The sequence below is a fragment of the Manis javanica genome, chromosome 2 (genome assembly GCF_040802235.1).
Source record: "Manis javanica isolate MJ-LG chromosome 2, MJ_LKY, whole genome shotgun sequence".
NCBI classification, from domain to species: Eukaryota; Metazoa; Chordata; class Mammalia; order Pholidota; family Manidae; genus Manis; species Manis javanica.
In genome coordinates, this window is record NC_133157.1 from 212,988,141 (window position 1) to 213,012,782 (window position 24,642).

The following is a 24,642-nucleotide window of genomic DNA, read 5'->3' on the forward strand; positions in this document are numbered from 1 at the left end:
CAAACCCTTTGAAATGTCTATTAAGTAAAAACAAAACAAAGCATGCAAACACACACAGTTTGTTTTTATTTGTTTTACTTGGAGAGATACTGAGAGGTTTGTACTTTTTTCTTACTGGCAGATGGGGAATCTAAGGCTCAAAGAGCTGCACTGGGACATGAAAGAAGCTGACCTAGGTTTGTTTCTCTGATCCTAAGCCTCAGCTACCTACCCAGTAGTGGGTGGTTAAGAATGTTGATTAACACTTACACTCTTTAATGCTGACCCGATTTCCATGATTTTTTTAGCAAAACATTATTCTTGTGGCTTGCACCCCTCTTACACTGCACATTTGTCTTAAATTCCAAGAATTATTTGACAAAAACTTAAAGTCACTTATCTATCTATCCATTTGTTTATTTATTTTTAAAGGAAGCATTCTCATGTGTTGAAGTCTCATTAAGAAAAAAAAAATGCCTGGAGGGATATTGGGATATGGATTCATTGCTTCTAGGCTGAATTATTTGCATTGTGATAGCCCAGGGTTTGAATCCATAGCTCTAATATCCCTTTGTTACCTCAGAAAGAATGAGTTTCTAAAGCCCATCTGTGCCCTCAGCCTCAGTACTAGGTCACGCAGTGGTCTGCCAAGTGCCAGTTTTAAGAGATAAAGGGAGTTCTCCCATTCTTGGTATTGCTTACAAAGCAGGGGGAGGTTCTAAGTCTCACCTCTTTCTCACCTGATGTTTTTGCTTCTTTTATTCTAGGTCCAAATGGGTACATTCTAGTGAGGAGAACTAGGAGGTGAGTCAAGGTCTGTGAAGAGACATGAGCTAGGAAGTAGGTCAGTGAGTGGAAAGGAGAGCTTTTGATGCAGGAATTCGAACTCAGTCAGTAACCCGAAGGTGAACTCATGTCCCAGGAAGCAGAAGGTGGTCCGAGTGGAAAGGTGGGCTTGTGCCCAAGGAAGTAGAATAAAGTAGGCAAATGAAGGACGAGTGACTTAGCTAGAAAGTGGCTCTTGGAAGCCACGGTTGATGTCTTCTTTATTTTCCTATCTTTATGCCAAGCAAAAGCCAGCAGTACCAGGGCACTATTTGAAGAGGAATAGCTGATACCTTTCAAATTAGACTTTGTAGGTTTTTTGTCTCTGTAGCTATGGAATTTTTGGAATTTACTTAAACTCTCCCTGCCTCAGTTTCCTCACTGTGAAAATGATGCAGCAATACTGTTTGCCCCACAGGTTGTTGTGGGAATCAATGATGTTTGTAAGTGCTTAGTATGGTACCTGAACTATTCAATAAATACCTATCGTTATCATTTTTATTCTTACTTTAAATGTTTCAAGTAGTCTTTTTCCCCTCTTAATGAGCATATGCTCTCACCTACTGGTGTGCCTCTCATTTACCTACTGGCTTCTTTATTGCACAGAAGCATCTCCTAGTTATTAATTAATAGTCAACAAGGGGGTCCTTGGTGAGACAGGCTTTCTTGTGCTATTAAATCCTATGGAAGTCACATCTGCTAATTCAGTAGACAGAGTCCCACAGTCCCAGGGCACTCTCTCAGAATCTCATCAATAGATAACAAATGGGTTGTTTATTACCTGGTAAAAAAAAATGATGGGAGAAGTAAGAGATTGCTTTTGTTTTATAGAACAGATCTTCATACAAGGGATAGCTTTAAATCAGAAGGTCTTAGTTTGGAACACATAGTGCCTGGGGAGAGAAAGTAGAAACCCTTGCCTCTTTTCTTGGCATCACTTGTCATTGAATGGAAATTTCCTCTTTATGGCATGGGCATAAGTGTGCTGGTGCCTGGCTTAAGGTTCCTATAAAGATGAATTTGGTAACTGCTACGTAAGTATTAATAAAAAGCACACTGAATTTCTTCCATATATCCCCATAGAGAAATGCATTTCTGTCCAATATCTCTCTTTGTTATTTCCCTCTTGCTTTTCTTTGCTCAATGATGTGCATTTTATTAAAATGCTGCAAAATATGTGTTGCTTATTATAAGCTGTGATTGTAGGTTCCTGGCAAAGAAAAAGTCCAAATCGATGTGTTGTGTATATATATATATATTGCTGTTTACTTAAACCACCTGAGCTGTTACCAAAGCAGGACCACTACACATAGTGAATACCTAGCCCCTGCCCCAAGTTTCCACATTTCACATAAAATGGCTTGGGGAATGCCATTTCTGCAAAACACCCACTCTTCCTGTGTGCTTGGTGCAAAATAATTTCAGAAGCTCTTTCCCATGCATTTTGTTATTTGATTTTCATAACAAACCTGTGAGTCCAGCAGGGCATCATTAGTTCTATTTTATATATAAAGAAAATATGCCTGAAATCATATGACCAATCCACAAAAAGGACAGAGTGGGCATTCAAACTCAAGAATATATGACTCCAGAGTCTTTGCTTTATTCTCTCTTCACAGGCAGGGAGAGGTGATTTCTCAAAAATCTCCCTATTAGTCGGAGTGCCTCTTTTTCTAAAATGATCTGTATGCCAAAAGAATGCTTAAAGGTGCAATCAGAGCAACAAAATGCAGTCAGTTTTATCCTGGGTGCCCCTGGTCCTGTTCCAGTCCTTTACCTGTTTATAACTGATGAGAAAGTCTCAAGGAGTGTAGTTTTTTTCCAGATTTCAGGCTTGTTGGGACAAAAGAATCATCCATTGGTCACTGAGGTCCCTTGGCACTGCTGAGTTGGCATAAATAAGCGAGGGGATGGAGACCTGGGTGTGGGTGCTGGATCTACCAATTTCTAGCTGCATTGTCATGGACAATCTCTCTGAGCCTCAATGTCTTCATCTGGTAAATGGGAACAGTGACACTGTCTGTGTATTTTAGATGACACAAAATCGGAAAAATATTTCCTGCAAACTACTTAGCGAAGAACTTGGTTTCATAACTTCTTAAATAATAGCTATAGTTACTGTTATACTAATTTTGCCTTTGTTATTTGAATGCAGTAATATAGAGAAATCAACCTATTGGAAGTTCCTCAAGTGTATTTCATCTTAGAGATCATTAGGTCTTTGGTTCTTCAGACCTGAAAATGATGAATAATAAATGTTCTGCACTTGTGCCCACTATACTCCATCTCATCTTTTGCAAAGTCTGATCATAACACATATACATGTTCCTTTCAAAAAATTCAGTTACTTTAACAAATGTTACCTGAGGGGGGTCTGTTATGTGTTAGGCACTGTGCTAGGCACTGGGGTGAGAGGTGGATAAGACATGGTCTGAAGCTTCAAGAGGCTTTTGGATGAATGGGGATGATGGAAATAGATGTTTCAAATCTGGGTTGCAAGTGCTATGATGGCTACATGCCCAGAATGGTATGAAAACCATAATAGAGCTACTTAGATGGGCCTGGGGCTTAGAAGGCAGTCAGAGGATTCTGAGAGGTACTTTGGTATTAAAGTTAAAATCAGGAACCGGTGGAAAATGACTTTGAAGAGGATTTCTAGAGCCAGGTCATGGGAAGCTATTAACAAGGTGGTTGGCTTTATCTTATAAATTAGAGGTCACAGAGCAATATACTATGAGCCATAGACAGCCAATGCAGCCCAAATTATTTAATCTCCTGGATCTTTAAAAAAAATGAATTCACATAAATACAGTATATGATTTCACTTATAAATTCCAATAAATACCTTCTAGAAATCACTCAACCCGCATTTCCATGTAGTACTAATTAACTGGAGCTGAAGTATGGCTGCCTATAAAGTACAAGGCATGTGCTCTCTCATTTGCCACAATTCCTGCCAGTCCCTTTTAATTATCCTTAGACGACTGCATTAATTTTTATCCCATGTTTGGCACCTATAAGTATCTGAGACTGCTTTCTGCTTTCTCTGTTGTCTAGCCCTTAACAAACATGTCAAACTCCACCTGTCAGAAACCTGGGTATTGATCTCTTTATTCATGGGTACTGCCTTTCAAAGAGTCAACAAACTGTTCTACTCCCCAGATACCATCTGTCTCATTAGGTCATCTCTATCCAAATCCAGTAGGTTAAGGTCAGGGTGGGAAGCAGGTGGCAGCAAATTCATAGCCATAATTTTGGTACCACTACTTATTTCTACTTATTTCTATTGAATAGCTAACATTTATTCAATTCTAAGTGCCAGCTGGTGTGCTATTAAGTTTATATGTATTATTTAAATTAATAGTCTTATATGAGCAATTCCATTACTATCTCCATTTTATAAATAGGGAATATGACATTTAAAAACATTGATAAAATGGTCAACATTAGACTCTCTTAAGCACACAGTCTTAAACAGCCTTAGTGTTACAAATTGCAGATATAATTGTCCTGAGTGGTGTTAAAAGTAGGAAGTAAAAGGTAAAAATAGGAAGGACTATGATGGACTACATATAGTGGGACTTATAATGTTTCTTATTCTTCATTTTTATGTTTTCAAAGAAATTATCTTTTAGCCTAAGTAAAACCTACTCAAGGAAAGCCTATCAAAAATTGGCCTAAAAGTTGTGCACATCAAGGTGGCATCCAGGTATAAGTCTCAGTTTAAGACCCAACCAGATCTACAGCTGACAAAAAGCAGAATAATAGTTATCTACAACTCAGTCAGCAAGTCTGGAAGATCCTCTCAAATAACAGAAGGAGCAGCTTTCATAACTTTTTTGGGGAAAATTGTACAATAAAGGAAAGGAAACTTTGCCCAGAACACTCAGAATAATAACAAATTTATGAAAACTTTAGAAACAAGTTTGAAATTTTTAGGAGAACACATGGAAACTTTGCCGTCTGAAACTTAAGCACATCACCAAAATAAGGAAAGATAGACTGAGATAAAAGGTATCAGGATGAGATGAAAGTACAGATTCATGGTGTAAAAGATGACAAGGAAATTTAAAAAAAAAAGAAAAGCAACAGCACAAATTAAAATAATTCCTGGAAACAGGAAAAAAAAGAATGAAAATCAGAAATTTGGCTTCCTGAATGACAGTACAGTCCAGATTGGCTTTCTGTTGAGAAAACCTAGAAAAAAAAAACTGGACAAAATATTTATGATATTAAAAAAAAGAACACATTTATGAACATGCGAGATAATACGATGTAAAACCAAGAGGAACAACAAATAAGAGAAATGGATTCAGAGGTGATCCACATAATAAAGCATAAAATGCAGATTAAAACAAAAACTGTGCTAAATATGTTCAAGTAAGTAAAATACAGTTTTGGTAGTTTGAAGGGCCTTGGAATCTATAAAAGGAATCAAATTGAAATTATAGAAATTCAAAAATATATATAATAGCTAAGAATGACAACTTAATGTATTATATCTTAAAGAGCAGATTGGAGAAAGCAAAAAGTAGAATTAGTTAATTGGAAAGTAAACCCTAAGAAAATATCCAGAATAAATCATATAAAGAAAAAGAATAAAAATACAGACAATGTGTAACATACATAAAGAATACAGTAAGAAAGTCCTATCCATATATTTATGTGCATATGTAAATGTAAGACTAAGAAGGAAAGGAGAGATAAAAGGAAGAGCAAAAAGCAATAATTTCCCAAAATTGACAAAAAGAAATTGAGCCACAGATTCCAGAAGGCTTGCAAATCCCACGCAGGATGAATATAAACAAAACCATACTGAGGAACATTAAAAAACTGCTAAAACCAAGAACAAAGGTTAAAATATGAAGAAGCAAAGGAGAAGTGGGAAACATGCATTACCTTCTGACAAATAGCAAGAAGACAGCTGATTTATCAATAGAAATTATAGAAACCAGAATACAAAGGACTATTCTCAAAGTGCTGAAGGAATGATAGACAACCAAAAATGCTGTAGTTAGGAAATAAAATCCTTTCAAAAATTAATATGAATTTAAGATCTTTGTAAACAAGCACAAATTAAGGAAATTTATCATGAGCAGAGCTGCACTAATAGAAACGCTAGGAAGAGTAGATATGGTAGTGGATAAAAACCATGGTATAGTTGCTTAATAGGATACTGTAGAAGAGGGAGTCAGCAAATCACAGCCCATGGGCCAAATGTGACCCATTGCCTATTTTTGCAAGTAGGTTTATTGGACCACAGCCATGCTCATTCTCTTATATATTGGCAGTGACTTCTTTCATGCTATGACTGAGTTGAGTCATTGTAAAAAAGACCATCTGGTCTGAAGGCCAATAAATTTTAATATCGTCCCTTTACAGAAAAAGTTTGCCAACCCCTGCTACATAATCAGTTACAGTTATTAACATGAATGAATATTACAAATAAAATTTTGAGCAAAGAGAAGCTAAACCGAAAATAAATAAATAAATAAATTACACAAATAACTTGCTTAAATTGCATTTCTGATCTCCTTTCCCTTCTTGTGGAATGTTCTTCATGTTAAAACTTAACTCTGCCCTTCCAATTGCCCTGTACAAAAATCTATATTCTCGCATCCAATCAGAAAGTCTTACTGAGTTAGCCTTTGAGATATATTCTGTCCAACCACATGTCATCACCTTCTCCTTTAGCATTCTGGTTTAAGTCACCATCATCACTCATTAGGAAAGTGGCAATAGCCTTCCTATTGATGTCTCTGCTTCTGCCCTCTATTCACAGCAGGCAGAGTAATTCTGTTAAGAAGCTAATTGGCTCCTGTTACTCCTTTGATCAAAATTCTTCTTCACTGACTTTTCTTCTTAGAGCAAATGTCAAAGTTTTTACTATTACCCAGATGGCCTCTCATAATCTGGCTTTAGTGTACTATGCTGGTCTCATCTCCTGCTGCTCTCCCACCTCATTCCCTGGTCTCTGTGCTCTGCCTTAAACACATGAGTAATTAGGGTTGTGGCACTTTCTATTTGTTCTGCCTGGTGTGCCCTTCTTTTAGAGGTCCATTTGGCTTACTCTCTCACCTACTTCAGGTCTTTCCTCAAATGTTTCCTTCTTAGTAAGATCTTGATTTCCTATCATATTTAAAAGGACAATGTCTCCCACTCCTAATAGTCACTTGTCTGCTTTATTTATGACTATCTAAATACTCTATCTCTATTTTCTTTTGCAAGCACCACAAAGATTTTTGTTTTTCTTGTTTACTCTTGTATCCCACACACTTAGAAGAATGAACTGCACCAGGTCATGTTTAAATAAGTTGTCTAACAAGCAAGTAACCTGAGAAGTTCTTCTGGAATTCTAAGCAAAAGAAAAAAAAGGAGAAAAATAACCACAGAAATGACAGATACGGAGGGCAGAGGAAAGAGGTCTGACTTAAACATAGCAAGTGTTCACAAGTTAAAAATCAGAGTAACTGCAACATAGGCATCAAAGATAAAAATTTTTAAAATCCTGTTAAGAAATTAGGTTAGAAAGTAAAGACAAAAAGGTTCTTGCTTCTCTGATGAACTCAGTGAAAAGGTACTGACAAAAATATATCCCAGAAAAATTTATGCAAGGATAAAGGAAACTTTGACAAGGCCTCAGTTAAGGGGTGTCGGGGTGGGGGGAAGGCAGGTTACCAAAAAAAGAACACAGATCAGACTGGCTCAGACTTCACTACATCAACAGTCAGATTGTGAGGAGTCACAGCTGCTGGATTTTAAGGGAAGAAGGTTGTGACCCACCTATCTTTACATCTATCCCAATTACCTTTCATACGTGTGACAAAGGAAAGATATTCTCAGATATGCAACAGAACAGAGCTATGCTACCAGTGTATTTTTCTTGGAAAAAAAAAATAACCTGAAGAAATATTCCAATGACTACAAAATTCAAATTAAAAAAAAACAAGAATGGACAAGTAGCAAATTAAACATACTAATAATCTTTTTCTGTCATCGGAGTGCCTAATGCTGGAGAGGAGAGGAATGTGGTAGAGCAGGAAGGGCATAAAATGAAACATCTGGATAGAAATCCCAGCTCATTCATTAATTAACTTTCTGATTTAGGTCAAATCACTCAAGCTCTGTGTCTTAATTTCTTTACTTAAAATATTAAGATAATGATACCTAACTCTCACAGATGGGTTGAACAGATGAAATTAGATAATGCATGTAAGTGGGATTTGTACATTACTCAAGAAATGTTAGCTCTTATTCTTACATACGGACTTGTGCAGTTTCCAGCTGAATTACCAAAGTGGCTTTGTTTTGGACTGAGTGTTTGTGTCCCCTCCAAATTCATGGGTGGAAAACCTAACTCATTATGAGGGTATCAGGAGGTGGGGCTTTGGGGAGGTAATTCGGTCAGGAGGGTGGAGTCCTTGTGGCCGGGGTTAGTGCCCGTATACGGAGACGCAGGTTAGTTTGCCGCCCTTGCTCTGTGCTCTCTGCCGTGTGAAGATGCAGGGGGAGGACACCACTCTGTGAATCAGTGGTCTTGGACTTCCCAGCCTCCATAACTGTTGTTTAAGCCACCCAGTCTGTTGTATTCTGCTATCACAGTCCAAATTGACTAAGATAGGCTTTTAGTTTGCTTTTCAGTGGGTAGCCATTTCCATGAACAAGGGACTTGCTGTGGAACAGTGAAGACAGCTCACTGTATTTGGAAGCACATCTTTTTACTATAGGTCCCAGTTACCACAATGCAGAGCTAGCTGCATCATAACAAGTATTGCTTCCTTCTACAAAACTCTAAAGAATTGGATAACTGGATCTCATCCTTAAGTCTCTGTGATCTCCTACACTAACCAGACAGGTTACCCTCTTAGCACAAGCTGTATTCCCTATCCTGAGCCTGCTCATTTCTAATCAGGATATACATACATGCTCTAATCCTAGCCTGGGTTGCTTGATCCCCTGTTCTCAAATTCCTTTTCTGCATAAAGCCTTTCTTCCCATTCCTGCAGACATTCACCATGGCTGGTAAGTCCCTTTAAAGCATTTAGTGTGAACCACACAAACATTATTTACAGGTTAATCATATAATTTACTATCCTTCATTACCAATTTAGGATTGTGTCAGTTTTCTTTTTCATAAATATTTATGTTGGAATTCTAACAAAAGTATAATGGATGTTCATAAAATCTGTCCAATGATAAAACAATGTGCATGATATTACAGAAAAAGGAAGTAAAAATTATGTGTACCATATGGTCTACACCAGCTAGTAAAAAAAAATGCTAGCAAAAAGATTAGAAGGATTGGACTTCCTATTGAGAGTGGTTATATCTGGAGAGTTGGGTTAGCACATTATTTCAGAAAATTTGTTTCATGGGGCAAGAGTTCCCTGAGATATTCCAAGTTGTCAAAATGTTTAAGAAATTATACAAGTGTAACTCTCAGAAATCCACAAGTAAATTATTAAGTGACATGATAAATAATTTAGTAAAAAAAAATACCTTTAATTATTTTTTACCCCAGATTCCCAAACTTATTTGGAAAAGGAATCCTTTAAGTTTGTTATCAAATATAATTCCCTGGAACACACTTTGGAAACGAAACATTTCAAAATATCCCCAGTGAATATGGGGATTTATTCTCTTAATTTTTCTTTCTTTTTTTATATTACCAAAGTAATATATCCTTTACTGAACAAATAAAATAGTGCCAAGTTGTATTTAATAATTAATGATCTCATCCCATCCCACTTTTATTTCTGTCTCCCGAAGTAACAAATAATAGCAGATTGATATGCATTAATCCATTTCTTTCTCTGCAAACAAGTATACCCATTCATCAGAACAAATGTTTAGGGTTAATGTTATTATTTTACAAATCAGTCATTTACAAAAGCAGGATCATGTTTACACATTATTTTGCCATTTAAAAAAAATTTCATCTAACTAGATAGGTCTCTCAAAGTCTAATTCAGTGTTTTGAATAGCTGGGTAATTTTGCAAAGAATGGATATACCACAGTTTATTCAGCCATTCCCCTATTGATCCTATTGATGGACATTTCACTTGCTTCTGTTTTGTTGCCAATACAGACAATGATGCATCCTTGGACAAACAATTAGAGGCATTTTTAAAATGAGTTAATTCCAATAAGTAAAATTTCTGAATCAAAGAGTACATGCTTATTTTTATTTTAGTAATATTGCCACATTACTCTCAATAATATTGTGGCAATCATGCTCCCTCCTAGTAAATATACCCATTTCTCTATGTCTTCACCAGCAATTGATACTATGATTAATTTTATTTTAGTGGTATAAGGAATCAAAAGTGAAATTCTTATTTCCTTAATAATATTACCACATAGCTATATATCCATAAATCATAAAATTCTTTGTCTTTGTTTTTGACCTTAACAAAATTATTCTATGCTATATTCTTGTACAACTTGCTACTTTATTCCACATATTGTTTTTAAAATGCATTCATGTTGAAAAGTGTAGCTTCAACTCTTTTTTACACAGGTGAATAATATTCTACTGTGTGAATATACTTAATTTGGCTATTCTCCTTTCATTGGACATTTGTACTCTTTCTATCTTTTTGTGTATATCTATTCTTCTATCTTGTCATCCCTGCAAGTATCTTTGCAGATTATAATGTGTTGTTTTATAGGCAACTCAAATTTTGAAGGTAATTTTAGCTAAAAAAAAAAATGTTGAGCCACGTGAATACTATGTACTATGCATTATGCTGTTGAGTCAAGGATAGATTCTAGAAAGATAGAGAGAAAGGGGAAGAGAAAGAATTGGGCATTGACATGAGACACACCTGCATTCCAGCTCTACTATATTCTACCCCTAGGAGCCACAGTTTCCTCATCTATAACATGCTGACAATAATTAATTGATTAATATGTTTATTAGTTCAGGAAGCATTTATTAAACACCTACTATGTATCAGTAATGTGAACTACTTAAAATATTAAATCAGAAGAAAAATGGAATATTTTAGGAAGTCAATAAAATAACAATTTCCTTCCCATATATAAGAAAGGTGGTGCAAAGTACACTGAGTTACAAATTTCCAGTGCCCTAATAATTTTCAACTGAAGTTACCCCATTATTGGTCCTTTAACTTGGGCCTTTGTGGTGCAAAGCAGTATCTTACTGATATGTGAGTTTAATAAATAGCATTCACCGCCCTGGAAATAAAAAGTGTTGCAGAACGTAACTGAGATATTCTTTGTCAATTTATTTAGTGGTCATAGAGGAGAAAACGTGAAATTCTCAATAAAGTCCTTTGCACAATACATACGAAAGAACTCAGTACAGGTTTTCCCTGCTGCCCAAAAGTAGAGCGTTCCTATGCAGCCCTTCATAAGTTGAAATGGCATAAAGTAAAGAAGCACTTACCATTAGTTTGTAAGGAAAAATTTTTGAGCATTTCTAGACCCCCCAAAATAACCTCTCTTATGCTTTTTCTGACACCTTAGGACACATCTTGCTCATAGATGCACAAAAGAAATTGAGAGGAAGCGCAGAGGCTCACAGACACAGCCCAAAGCTCCGGCAGTTTGATGCTGAGATGCTGAGTGTGGTCCTGGGGAAGGAGCCTGGCAGGGCCTCAGTGGCTCGGGGTGAACGCTGCCTCTGTAGCACCTCACTGCAAATCCAGCACCGATTTTGCCTGTTTTCCATAAAAACAAAAATCCTCTTCAGATGGCTTTCAGCTAGCAAAAACAAAAACTAATGTAGTTCTTTCACAAAAGCAAAGTGGTATAATACTAACTTTCAAAAAGTGGGGGATACCTGTCTTTATTCTGACCATCATCTTTATCGTTTCAAATGGAATCCTTTGATCTGAGATATGGAAATGATAAAATAATCATATAATCAGTGTTTCTTTGGTAATTAGGTTATTCTATATTGTGATAAATGATAAAAATCACTCAGGCATGTGAAACAGGCGGCTCTCAAAATGTTGATACATTTCCTTTGGAGTTGAGAGGGAGTGTTGGCTAAGAACAAGCCCCATTTATAATCACTATACTTGCCATATTCTTCTACCAATCAAGATCTAATTTGTTGTTATAAAATGATGGCTCTTTTTTTCAGGTGTAAAATTATATCTCAATATTAATCCATGATCTGCCCGAGTACACACAGCTCGCTGTGCACAGACCAGAACAACACGGAGTTTTCTTTTCCTCTGGCCAAGTGCCGCCCATTGTCTCTCACAATGCCTTCTTTAGAGTCAAGGAAAATAATAATGGGCACTAAGAGAAAGGCTATTTCAACTTCAGAAATTTTTTCGAATAACTGAATCAGTAGGTTTGAGGCTTCTTGGGAATCATTATGTTGGACCTTGGATAGAAATAGCCAATCCCTTGATTGAAGCATGTTACATTTAAATTGATACTGCTTTTCCCCAATGTGCAATTAGGAAAGACAAAGACCTACTTTTGTAAATGTTGCTACAGGAAAATGGAGCAGGTGTCCCCTTTCTTTCGCTTCTCTAGGTCAGGCTGTTCCTCAAGTCCCTCTTTGTCTAGGTGTCTATTGTTCTTAATTGCCGGGAATGATTCTCCTGGTGGCAGCCAAGGCTCAACTTTAGGGGAAAAGAAAAACTCACAGGGCCGGGGAAAGGGGACACCTAGTATGTGCCAGACATTTCTCGCTCACTCAGGCTTCACAGCCACACTGCAGGCAGGCATATCAGTCCTGCGTGTATTCACCGCCCGTGCATCTGATACACCCTCGTTTAGTGCCGGCTACGTGCCCGCATCGTGGAAGTGATGCTCAGAAGAATAGCCATGTTCCTGTCTTTGTGGACCCTGTTCTACCGCGCGATAGTCAGATGGTAAATGAATAATTAAACACAATTGTCGCTACCAACCCCATTTTAAAGATGAGCAACCTGAGGCTTAGCTGGTTAAAGTGCCTCACACAAAGCCATTCACCCAACAACCAGGACAGTGCGAGGTCCGCAGCTTGCCGGCTTTCCACCACCGCGACTCTAAGCTTTATGTTTCCAGATAGAACACGTGGATGGGGATTTCAAGGGAAAACTTTGCATCACAAAACAAGAAGGGCTGAAAATGCAGAGGACCAACAGCCTGAGGTAAACACCACACAATTATTTTATTAAACACAACTCTTCAGGAAGCCTTTTATTTCGTTTTTTAACAGATCTTATTTTTTAGATCAGTTTTAGGGCCATGGTGAAACTGAGCAGAAAATGCGGGTGTTCCCGTACACCCCCTGCCTCTACATGTGCACAGCCTCCCCCATCACCAACACCCCCCACCCCCTGCCCGGAGTGGGACATGTGTTATAGCTGATGAACCTCCACTGAGTTCATCATGATCACGCCAAGTCCATAGTTTGCACTGGGGCCGCTTTTGGTGTTGCACATGCTGTGGGATTGGACAAATATATGACGGTATGTACCCATCATTACAGGGTCACACAGAATAGTTTCACTGTCCTAAAATCCTCTGTGTCCTGATGATTCATCTCCCCCCCCCCAATCCTTGGTAACTACTGGTCCTTTTGTTTTCATAGTTTTATCTTTTCCCAGAGTGTCATATGGTTGGAATTATGCAGCGTTTATTATCTGGCCTTCCCAGACTGGCTTCTTTCAGGTAGTAACATGCACTTACGGTTCCTCTATGTCTTTTCATGGTTTGATAGCTCATTTCTTTTTAGCACTGAATAGCATTCTATTGTCTGGAGGCAGGACTGCACACTTTTAATTCCCTTTGCCCCAAAAATTAGTTTTGAAATTTGGAGCACAGGCTAGCTAAAGTGAGGACAGAAGATGACATAAGAAAAACAGGAAAACATCCTGTAAAGGGAAGATGCAAGATGCCCCAGAGACACGCTTCATACATTATACAATTTCTCTGAGCCTGTAAAATGCCTGTGGTAAGAGTCACCTTGTTCTGCCTTGTGAAGAATGAATGAGTTGGCCTCTTGGCAGCTAGGAGAGTAAAAGGCACCGTTAGGTGCTTCTACTTTCCCTCTTGAGCCTCAGAAATGTAATTTTTTCCAGACTGTGGTGGAGGTATGTTCAGATGACCTTACTTGTACCTGCATGATGTTTTTCTGGGGTAAAGAAAGACCTGCCTGTCACTTAGACTACACCGTCTTAGTATTTTCCAGACTAGTGTTCTAGGACTCATCTTTTTGAGAAGCAGCAATTGTATGGCACAATTTCTCAAATTTAGATAAATTACATTTTTTTCAAGTATACTTATGGGAAGCTTTTATCCAGGGACTTTTACAAACCCATTTCCCCTGATAGGCTGAGATTCTAGAAGGCCGTGCTGTATCTTACTCCTTTCAGGTTCCTGGCAACTAGTCTGCCACATATTCGATGCCCAGTAAATACTTACTAAACAGAGAGTGAAATCAGATTACTGAAGTCTAATAGAGCCCTTCTATACAAATCCTAAAAGCATCCTTTTTCACCCCATCCTCTAACAAACAATTGCTCAGCTTCAGCACTGTTGGCATCTGGGCAGTGGAACCCTTTGTTGTGGGGCCGTCCTGTGTAGTGTGGAATGTTTAGCAGCGTCTTTACCCACTAGATGGCCACACACCCTACCCCCACCCCCACCCCACTGGAGTTGTGATGATCAAGGATGCCACCAAATATTGCCAAGTATCCCCTCGGGAACAAACTCCCCCCTCCTTGAGAATTATACTCTAAGATCATTTTGATGGTTCTCTCACCCTCCATAGGTTCCCAGTTAGATAGACTTCTGTACTCTCCAAACGGGGCTTTACTTTTTTTTCTCACAGAGTAACATCCAAAGACACCCAGTGACTCAGGCCGACAACCTGAGACACGGGCAGCGGCTTTCGCCTTTGCTTTCCTCCCATCAGATCTGTGGTGAAGTCTTGGAGGTTCTGGGCTCTGGTTTCTAGACAAAAGACAGGATGTCTAGCTAAACCTGAATTCCAGAGGAGCAAAAAATAACAGTTTTGCATACGCGTGTCTGGAATGCACAGGACATACTTAGGCTGAAACAGAATTTGATCTTTCTCTGGAATTCACCCCAACTGTGTCTCTTGCAGTTTTATTTGTTAAATCCGACAGTCCTATTCTATGCTTAAATTGCCTCTCAGATTTGTTGAATTCATTTCTGTTCCTGAGGACGCTGTCTTAACTCAGGCCTTATCACCCTTTGCCTGATCACTGTAATGATGTCTTTATCCATCAGTAGGTATTTGGCTTTAAGTGATATAAAATATTGACTCTACTGGCTTAAACGAGAAGGACACCTATTTTCTCTATAACTAGGAATCAAAAGCAGCCCCAGAGATAGTACAGGCAAGGCTGCAGCTTAGCTCCACATTCTCTGGGCTCTGTGTGCCTTACTGGTCAGCCATGCCTGCAGACTGGCTGCACAGAGGCTGTAGTAATTCTAGACATCACAGAGATGCAAAAACATCCGAGGTGCAGAAAGAGCTGGTTGTCTCTTCTTTGTGTTCTTCTAGCAGAATTCCCATATGTCTCCAATGGCCAGCATTCCAACAAGAGCCCATAATGAAGCCAGTTCCCAGAAAAACCTCCAGAATGATTTTAGCTGGGGCCGGGGCCAGTCTCCTCTGAAGCACATGCCTGCTGGGAGGCATGAGGAAGCCAGAATGAAACAATTTCTGTTTGCGAGGAATGGGTGGGGAAGGTGGGTTTGGGTGCGTACCCAACAGTGTGTTACAGCCTCTAAATTGGACTCTTCACTCATTATGTCTATTTTTCATGGCGTATTTTACTTTGCTGCCATTCATCCAAAGAACATTTGTTGAGTATCTACTCTGTGCCAGATACTGTTGGATAAAATTTCCTAAGACACGAATCTGCACATGCTCTCTTTCCATCTGAAAGCTTCAGTGGTTCTCGCTTGCCTGCCTAATTAAACAACCACTTTTCAGCTTGTCATTCAATCCTGATCCTGTGTTCTTTTTGGCTTACACTATGCTCAGCCAAGACACTCTGAAGATGCTTTAAGGTTTTTCTGATTCCACCTTTTGCTCATCATGTTTCCTCTGCCTTGATCATCTCCATTCACTCCCAACCTCACCTGTCAAACTTCTAATTCATCCTTCAAAGAGTAAAACGTCACATACCACATAACAACCAACCAAATTTGCACAGCAATGATATTGACTATTTTGTCTGCTGTGTTACTACGTATTGCATGTGTTATCCATTTATTCCACACAAAGAGTACAGGAAGTGAGTTTAATCATCTCCATTTTCTAACTAAGAAATCATCTAAGAGACTTACCTGCGATACACATTCCTTATAAATGGGAGAGCCTGGACTTGAGCTAAGATTGTGTCTGTAAGCCTAAGGTATCCATCACAATCTTTAAACACATATGAATGGGAAGCAGACACATCTAATTTCCAAATTCCATTGTGCCCAGCTTTATGCCTTTGAAAAGTCACTGAACTTCTCTGCTTATTAGTGTTCCTGTGGTTTTCTGTGCCTTAGCCAAACTGGAATTCTTTTAATTCTTAACACAGTGCTTTTGAAGTGTCACAACCCATTTTCATTATAATCAATAATTTTTAAAAGCCTTATTGAGATATAATTCATATACCATATAATTTTATCACCTCCAAAAGAAACTGTACTCTAGCTGTCATTGTCCCATCCTGCCATCACCCTACCAGTGTTAGACAACCACTAACCTGCTTCCTCTGTATGTAGATTTGGCTATTCTGGGCATTTGATATAAATGGAACCATTTAATGTGGGACTTTTTGTGACGGTCTCCTTCCACTTACAGTAATGTTTTCAAGGTTCACTCATCTGGTGGCATGAATTAGAACATGTCTTTTTTCATGGTCAGACAATGTCCCATTGTATGGGTATACCACATTATATTTATCTGTTGATCAGCTGTTGGACATTTGAGTTGTTTCCACCATTTGATTATTACAGTAATGTTGCTAAGAACATTTGTTTGCAAATTTCATGTGGACATATGTTTTCATTTTTATTGGGTGTATACCTCAGAGTGGGATCTCTAGGACAAACAATAACTTTGTGTTTAATTGTTTGAGGAACTGCCAGACCTATTTTCTAAAATAGCTGAGTCATTTTTGTTCCTAGTGTAAGTGCTATATGAGGGTTCTGATTTCTCCACATTCTTGCCAACACTTATTATTTACCTTTTTGATTATAGCTATCCTAGTATATAGTAAGGGACATTTCACTGTGGCTTGAATTGTATTGCCCTCATGGCTAATGATTTTGAGCATCTTTCAAGAATTTATAAGCCATTTGCATATCTTCTTTGGAAAAATGACTATTCTGATTCTTCGCCTATTTTTTAATTGGATTGTGTTTTTATCATTGAGTTGTAAGAGTTCTATATATATTTTAATGCAATTCTCTTACCAGATATGTAATTTGAAAATATTGTCTCTCATTCTGTGACTTATCCTTTCATATTCTTGTAGTGTTCTTTGAAGCACACAAGCTTTAATTTTGATAAGATTCTATTAGTCTCCCTTTTATTTTGGTACTTACACTTTTGGAGTCATGTACAATAAATCATTGCTTCATCAAGCACCATGAGGATTTACTTCTCTTTTCTTCTAGAGGCTTGTAGCTCTAGCTCTTAGATTTATGCCACTGCTCCATTTTGAGTTAATATTTGTGAGATAGGGGATCAATCCAATTTCATTCTTTTGCATGGGGATATTGAGTAGTTCCAGAATCATTCATTGAAAGGAATATTCTTTCCCTACTGAATGATTTTGATGTCCCTGTTCAAAATCAATTGAAAAAAAAATGTATATGTAATCTTAGTCCAGGCTGCTATAATAAAATACCACAGGCTAGGTGGCTTATAAACAGCAGAGCTTCATCGCTCACAGTTCTGGGAGCTTGGAAGTCCAAGATCAGCGCACCAGCATGGTTGGGGGAAGGCCTTCTTTCTGGTTGCAGATTTTTTGTAAGGAACAAGAAAGCTCCTATAGCCTCTTTTGCAAAGCACTAATCCCATTTGTGAGGGCTCCATCCTCATGCCTCAGGCACCCGAAAGGCCCCGTCCACTAATACCATCATCTCTGGGGATTAGAGTTTCAACATAGGAATTTTGGAGGGACAAAAACATTCAGACTAATACGTATAAATACATGTATGTATGCATATAATTCTAGATTCGAAATTCCATCCTATTTATTTGTCTGTATACCTGTTTTGTTATGCCAGCACCACATTCTCTTAATTACTATTGCTTTTTACTCAGTTGTGAAATCAGTAAGTGTGGGTTCTCCAACTATGTTCTTCATTTTCAAGAGTGTCTGGGCTGTTCTCACTCTCTTGAGTTTGCATATAAATTTAGGATCCCACTGGCAATTTCTACAAACAGACTAACTAGAATTCTGGCAGCGATTATGCTGAGTCTGTAGATTAGGCAGTACGGTCATCTTAACAGCATTAAATCTTCCAACCCATAGACATGAAATCTCTTTCCACTTATTTAGAGCTTTAATTTCTTTTACCGGTGATTTGTAGTTTTTAAAGCATAAGCTTCACATTTTTCTTTGTTAAATTTATTGCTCTGCCATTTACTATTTTTTATTCTGCAGTGAACATTTTTTTAAGTTTCATTTTTGAGTTGTTAATTCTAAGTGCATAGAAATGAAATCACCTTCTGTGCTTTTATTTTGCATTGTACGCATTTTCTCTTCTCATTGATTAGTTCTAATAGTTGTTTCTTGGATTCTTCAGAGTTTTTACATATATAATCTTATCATCTGCAAATAAAGAATGTAAAGCTTGTAAGGACATGGATTCTGTACATTTTATTCGCTCTTCCATCCACAACAGCAAGCAGAAGTTTGACAGTTGTCCATGCTCAAGAAATAATTACTGAGCATGTGACTGAAGCAGAGGACAGTGAGAAATGATACCTTTTATATTACCAAATACTGGTAAATAAATGTATCTACAAGAATTTACTGTGTAGTAGACACTAATTGTGCTAATTGTTGTGATGTTTCATTAAAACATCCTTGAGGGTGTACTACGGTGGTTTCCATTATATGGAAGAGCAGACAGAGCCTCAAACAGATAAAATAACCTCCCCAAGGTTACACTGTACTGTCTAGTAAGGAACAAAGAAAAAGCCTTTTAAGAATTTAGGAGGAAGAAATAGCAATGGACTGGAGAGGTCAGCGAAGGCTTATTACAGGAGAGGAAGCCCTGGGTCTTGAAGAAAGCTGGAATCTGGGGCAAGGAAGATGAGTAAGGCAAGTAGCCTGTGTTCAGAGGAGGGGATGATGGAGGAATCAGAATTCATCAGTTTGCATTTGAAAATACTCAAAACTCTCACCACAGCGCTAGCATCAAAAAAAGCTCCTTTTCAAGTTTAGCGAAGCAAAGATGCATTAGACTCCGTTCTTTCTCACAAGATCATCAGCAAGTAAGGCAGGCAGCTGGAATGATGAATTAGGATCACTACTTGGTGAGTGTCCCTTGGAAAGGACTAAATTCCCATTTTGGGTTTTAGTGTTAATGAAATGTAAATATATTGCACCATCTAGTGGTGATGTTGGACATACATCTATACCAGTCTTGTTTTCTGGGTTGCTTATCGCTAATGTTATCTGACACAGTGGAGACTCCAGTTTACTGCAGGATCAGGATAAATGTCCATCAAAATTCTCGAGGACTAAGGTGTGTTGTTAAAACAGAGAAATGAATCAAGACTTTCAGGCAGTTATCATGGATGGAGATATGTTGAAAGATCTGTTTTACTGCTCCAAACACATGAAAAACCTTAGATAGATTTTACAAGAAAATTATTGGAAATGTTACTGATCTTGAATTCAAGAGAAAGTTGCCAAGTGTTAGACACAAAAAGAGATTTCAAAGCCAAAGTTGTTAGCTGCAGCTCAAGTCAGAATCTTTCAGGTTATGGGAATCAAGTTCTAGCATCTGTCATTTCTGGGTCACTTATGATTTACTGATTTATATCCTCATTGTGGTGTGTATTATGCTGCTTTTGAAAGCCTATTCATTTTTGATTGGATGTCAAACATTGTGAAATTTACCTTGTAAGTTCCTGGTGTTTTTGTATCCCTTTAAATATTCTTGGGCTTTGTCCCAGGACCCAGTTATATTACTATAACTGGTTTTGCTTTTAAGCTCAGTTAGGTGATATCAAAGTAGTGTTTAGTTTAGGGCAGGAGCTTCTTTTTGTATTAACAGGCCAAGAATGGTTTTTACATTTTTAAATTGTAAAAGAAAAAAAAAAGAATATGCGACAAAGACTTAATGTGACCTGCAAGACCAAAAATACTGGCTAGTAAGCCCTTTGTAAAAGTTTGCTAGAGTTAATTTTTCTCCAGTACTCGAGTAAAAAACCCTTCTTAGTATTCTAAGTGATACCTTATCTATTATGAGATTTTTTCACTCCGGTTCTTGATGACCCTCAAAATTTCTGCTGGGATGAGTTATATAGGTCACATCCATTGGCCTGTCATTAGCCAAAGCAAATCGCACGACCCCGTTTGACAATGAGGTGCAGATGTAAACTCACCCATAAGGAAAAACTTGAAGTCATGTCAGTTCATGTCAACAGGCGGGATGTATAATCCTTTTACTGGAAGAAAGAGTGCATGATCAGATCTACGTAAATAAAGTAACTTCCCCAAGGTTACACTGTACTGTCTAGTAAGGAACAAAGCAAAAGCCTTGTAAGAATTTAGGAGAAAGAAATAGCAGTGGACTGGAAAGGTCAGCAAAGGCTTATTACAGGAGAGGAAGCCCTGGGTCTTGAAGAAAGCTGAAATCTGGGGCAAGGAAGATGAGTAAGGCAAGTAGCCTGTGTTCAGAGCAGGGGGTGATGGGAGAATCAGAATTCATCACACATTTTGCGTTTGAAAATACTCACTCCCACAACAGCATCAGCATAAAAAAATGAAAAGCTCCCTTTCAAGTTAAGCAAAGCAAAAATGATCAGATCTAAGATACATGCCTGGATTGAATAAGTTAAAGAAATCTTTTAATGCCATGCCAGCTCTGAGCCTTTATATATGATTATAGCGTTACTTGTAATGCCGATGAGTTCTCAAGAAATTTTGTTTTCATTTTGTGTCTGTGTTCCAGTAAGATTTATAATAATTTTATTTAAGCTTATTTGAAAATATGAATGTGAATCTTGAATTTAACCACTAGTAGGAGATCTCAGAGCCCACATTTACATTCACGTTTGCACAGTTTCAATGAGAAGGGAACAAACATACCAACATATTTGGGTGTCTGTGATCTCACAGGCTCTGAGCATGTGTTTATTCCTTCTTTTATCCTCACCAAAACTCTCCTTGGTGGGTATTAGTAACTCTGTGGATGGGTAAGCAATTTGAGGTTTGTAAAAACTAAACTGGTCAGAGTTCGAATTGTCAGGAAACAGTGAAGTAGGATTAGAACCCCACACCTGCCCTATTACCTGCCATGACAGGTTGCTCCCCACAGCAATCAGGGGAAAGTGCAGTCAACAGCCATGTACAGTCAGCAACTTATATTCAAACAATTTCCCCTCATGTCGCGCGCCCCGTTCTCGCCGGCAAGAACAGCACGCAACAACAGCAGGATTCTTCTGCAGAAAGCTTTATTCTTCAGCTCTTTGTGAAACAAATGAGTTGGGCAGGACCCAGAGGGGAAGGAGAGGCTTGCTTATATAGTTCTCATGCTCTGACCTGGTTGGTGCGGCTCCATATGCCTTATTAGCATAACCATTTGGTGGGTCTCATTGGTCTTTATGCCAAGGCGCAATTAGCATGTAGTTTAGTGGTGTGGGATGATTTGTCATTAGGAAGTTCGGGGCCTTCCGGCTGCCCTGCATTGGGCGCTATTTTCTGAGCGCGGCTGCCAACATCTCCCCCTTTTTTGTCTAACAGAAGCTCAAGGCGGAACTTGCCAGCAGAGGCGGAGACAGAGGCCTGACCTCCATCATACTTCCTGATGCCCCCTTTTTGGAGAGGGGTTCTGGGCATCTACCCCTATGCAGTCAGGCATGCCTCTCAGAGGGGTCCAAGACCTCTTGCAGTGCTTTGCCTCGCATCCTCTGGCTGGCGTTGGGACCGCTTGGTACAAAGGGTTTGGACCCTTTTTCTCAACCTTCTTGCACCATGAGCTTCTTAAAGAAAGCTGTGATTAAGCATTGAGGTACTCGGGCCTGGTGCAGTGCCACATGGGCTCAGGGTGCAAGAGCTACCTCAAGCTAAAGCCGGGCTTCCTTCTTAAGCATGTTGAGCCACACTTGGGGAGAGGCGCTAACGTCTATCGCCATTAGGGCTTGAGCAAGGATCACCTTGTCCTGTTTATGTTGGTTGCGGAGTCTGCATAACAACCAGAGTAAGAGCATGAGACCTCCAAGCAGGAACACACCCATCTCAGCCATGCCCGCCCACTCCTTGACGTGGGAGAGAGCTCTGAGGAACCAGGAAGAGAGTCTTTCTGCTACGGAGATATCTAGACGGGTGGAGTTGATGTGGATAATTTCTCGCTGCAGTTCTTCTAGTGCTCCATCGAAGTCCTGGGACCAGTTTCCTGAAAGATACTGGGACAGGCCTCATGACAGATTAGTGAAAGCATTTAATACTTCTGTTAGTGATCCTGGCTTGTTTGTGGCTCTGTAATATGGCTGCGGCTAGGCCCGCGTTGGTGAGTGGTCCTCCTATTTCTCTACAGGCTTTCAACCAAGCGTGTATCCCTTTCTGTTTCCAGGGTGTTATCGCCTGTCTGCATTCCTTGGTACATTGTTCAAATACTAATTGCTCCACTAGGGGCATTGCTTGTTCCTGATCTCCAAATATTCTGCCTGCAGCCTCCATCATACGAGCGACAAAGTCAGAAAATGGCTCGCTCAGCCCCTGAATAATTTTTGTCAAATTGCCTGATACTTCTCCTTTGTTGGTGAGGGCTTTCCATGCCTTGGCGGCGCACGTGTTTATTTGTGCGTATACCTGTAAGGGGAAGGCGGTCTGGTTGGCTACCCACTGTCCTTGGCCCGTCAGCATATCATATGACCACGCAGGCTGTCCTTCGGCCGCGTTTGCGCGTGCCTGGGTCATACTGATATCATGCCACAATGCCTTCCATTCTATGTATTGCCCCATACTAGAAAGGCATGCCTTAGTTACATATTGCCAGTCTGCGGGTGTCATGGCTGTCTCTGTTAATCTCTCAACTTGTGCTATGGTATAGTTAGCACTGACTCCATAAGCCCGAACGGATTCTGCTAACTCCTTAACTTCTTTATGGCTCAGGGGCTGGTGAGAGCGTACGCCATTATCCTCAAATACAGGAAACATTTGTCTAATTGCCTGAAGAGTATCTGGGTGGCAAAAGGAGAGTGCGCCACTCACGTAAGGTGGCGGGGCAACGGGCGTCGGGGGACACCCTGCTTTCATTTTTTCCTTGGTCCGCTTTTCAACTTTGCTGGTTCCCTTACTTCTGCACTCTGCGGTTTTATTTTCTTCCCCTTCCTCTGCGGACGTTAATTCTTCTTCAGATTCCCTATTGGAGAGTTGGAGGTCCCTCAACTCTTTCCAGGGGTATTTACTATTTTCTCCGAGGCGATCGTCACTCGCTTCTCGGGGCTCTTTCGCTTTTGCCCTAGGCGGGCTTTCTCCCTCACTCTGAGGTTTCTTTACCTTCGTTTTTGTGGCCTTTTTACGGCCGCGCGCGCTCTGTTTCCTGTTCCGTTTCTGACATGCTCTCTTGGATATCTGTCAATGCTCTCTGACCTTCTTTTATTACCTTTTCACATCTCTCATCTTGCAGACAAGCTCTAATCAGTTTCCAGAGGGGCCTGGTGCCTCCCCTCAGGCTACCCTCCTCCTCCTCTCTATCAAGATCTTTCCCCAGTTTGTCCCAGCTCGGGATTGAGAGGGACCCTGAACAAATGAACCAGGGGGCCACACGGTCTATCTCCTTCACAAAAGATCCTAAGACTTTGCTGGAGACCTTCAAGTTTCGCTCTTTGAGAGCTGTCTGCAGCGCCGTGACTAATGACGGTGCATTCCCCATGGTGCCTCCTTATTTACAGAGAACCATCAACCATCATCCTAAAAAGCAGGGGCCTCTCGGAACTTACCCCTCCGGGCTTTCTTCTGACCTGCAGTTCTGAATCCTCTCCAGATGTCTGAAGGGTCCTCCCTGTGCCGGTGATGTTCTGGTTCCTGGGTTTCGGCACCACTTGTCGCGCGCCCCGTTCTCGCCGGCAAGAACAGCACGCAACAACAGCAGGATTCTTCTGCAGAAAGCTTTATTCTTCAGCTCTTTGTGAAACAAATGAGTTGGGCAGGACCCAGAGGGGAAGGAGAGGCTTGCTTATATAGTTCTCATGCTCTGACCTGGTTGGTGCGGCTCCATATGCCTTATTAGCATAACCATTTGGTGGGTCTCATTGGTCCTTATGCCAAGGCGCAATTAGCATGTAGTTTAGTGGTGTGGGATGATTTGTCATTAGGAAGTTCGGGGCCTTCCGGCTGCCCTGCATTGGGCGCTATTTTCTGAGCGCGGCTGCCAACACCCTCATCCATTCATACGTGATGACCATTAAGAAAACATGATCACTTTTGATGAGAAAAAAGTGCTGAGACCCTTGGCTCACAGTGACTTATAATTCTCCTCTAAAGAGGGCTCCAGATTTGATACTTACACTTCCTGATTTACTAGGGCTGAAATAGATGACCCAGTCAAAGTAGCACTTTGGCAATGATCCTTTGATTAGCACTAATGATATTGTGAAAAATTAAATGCTCCTTATGCTCAAATATTTTAATAATTTCAAAAGAAAG

At 39.5% G+C, this 24,642-nt stretch overlaps 1 long non-coding RNA gene across 1 annotated transcript; it reads right to left on the reverse strand.

Moving 5' to 3' along the window:
* Window positions 1-21,429: 21,429 nt before the first annotated feature.
* LOC140848045 (uncharacterized) lies at window positions 21,430-24,372 on the reverse strand. The gene is made up of 2 exons (XR_012128521.1): window positions 23,937-24,372; window positions 21,430-22,397 (listed from the first exon to the last, which is right to left on the reverse strand). It is a non-coding gene; the product is annotated as an uncharacterized lncRNA (long non-coding RNA).
* Window positions 24,373-24,642: the final 270 nt, after the last annotated feature.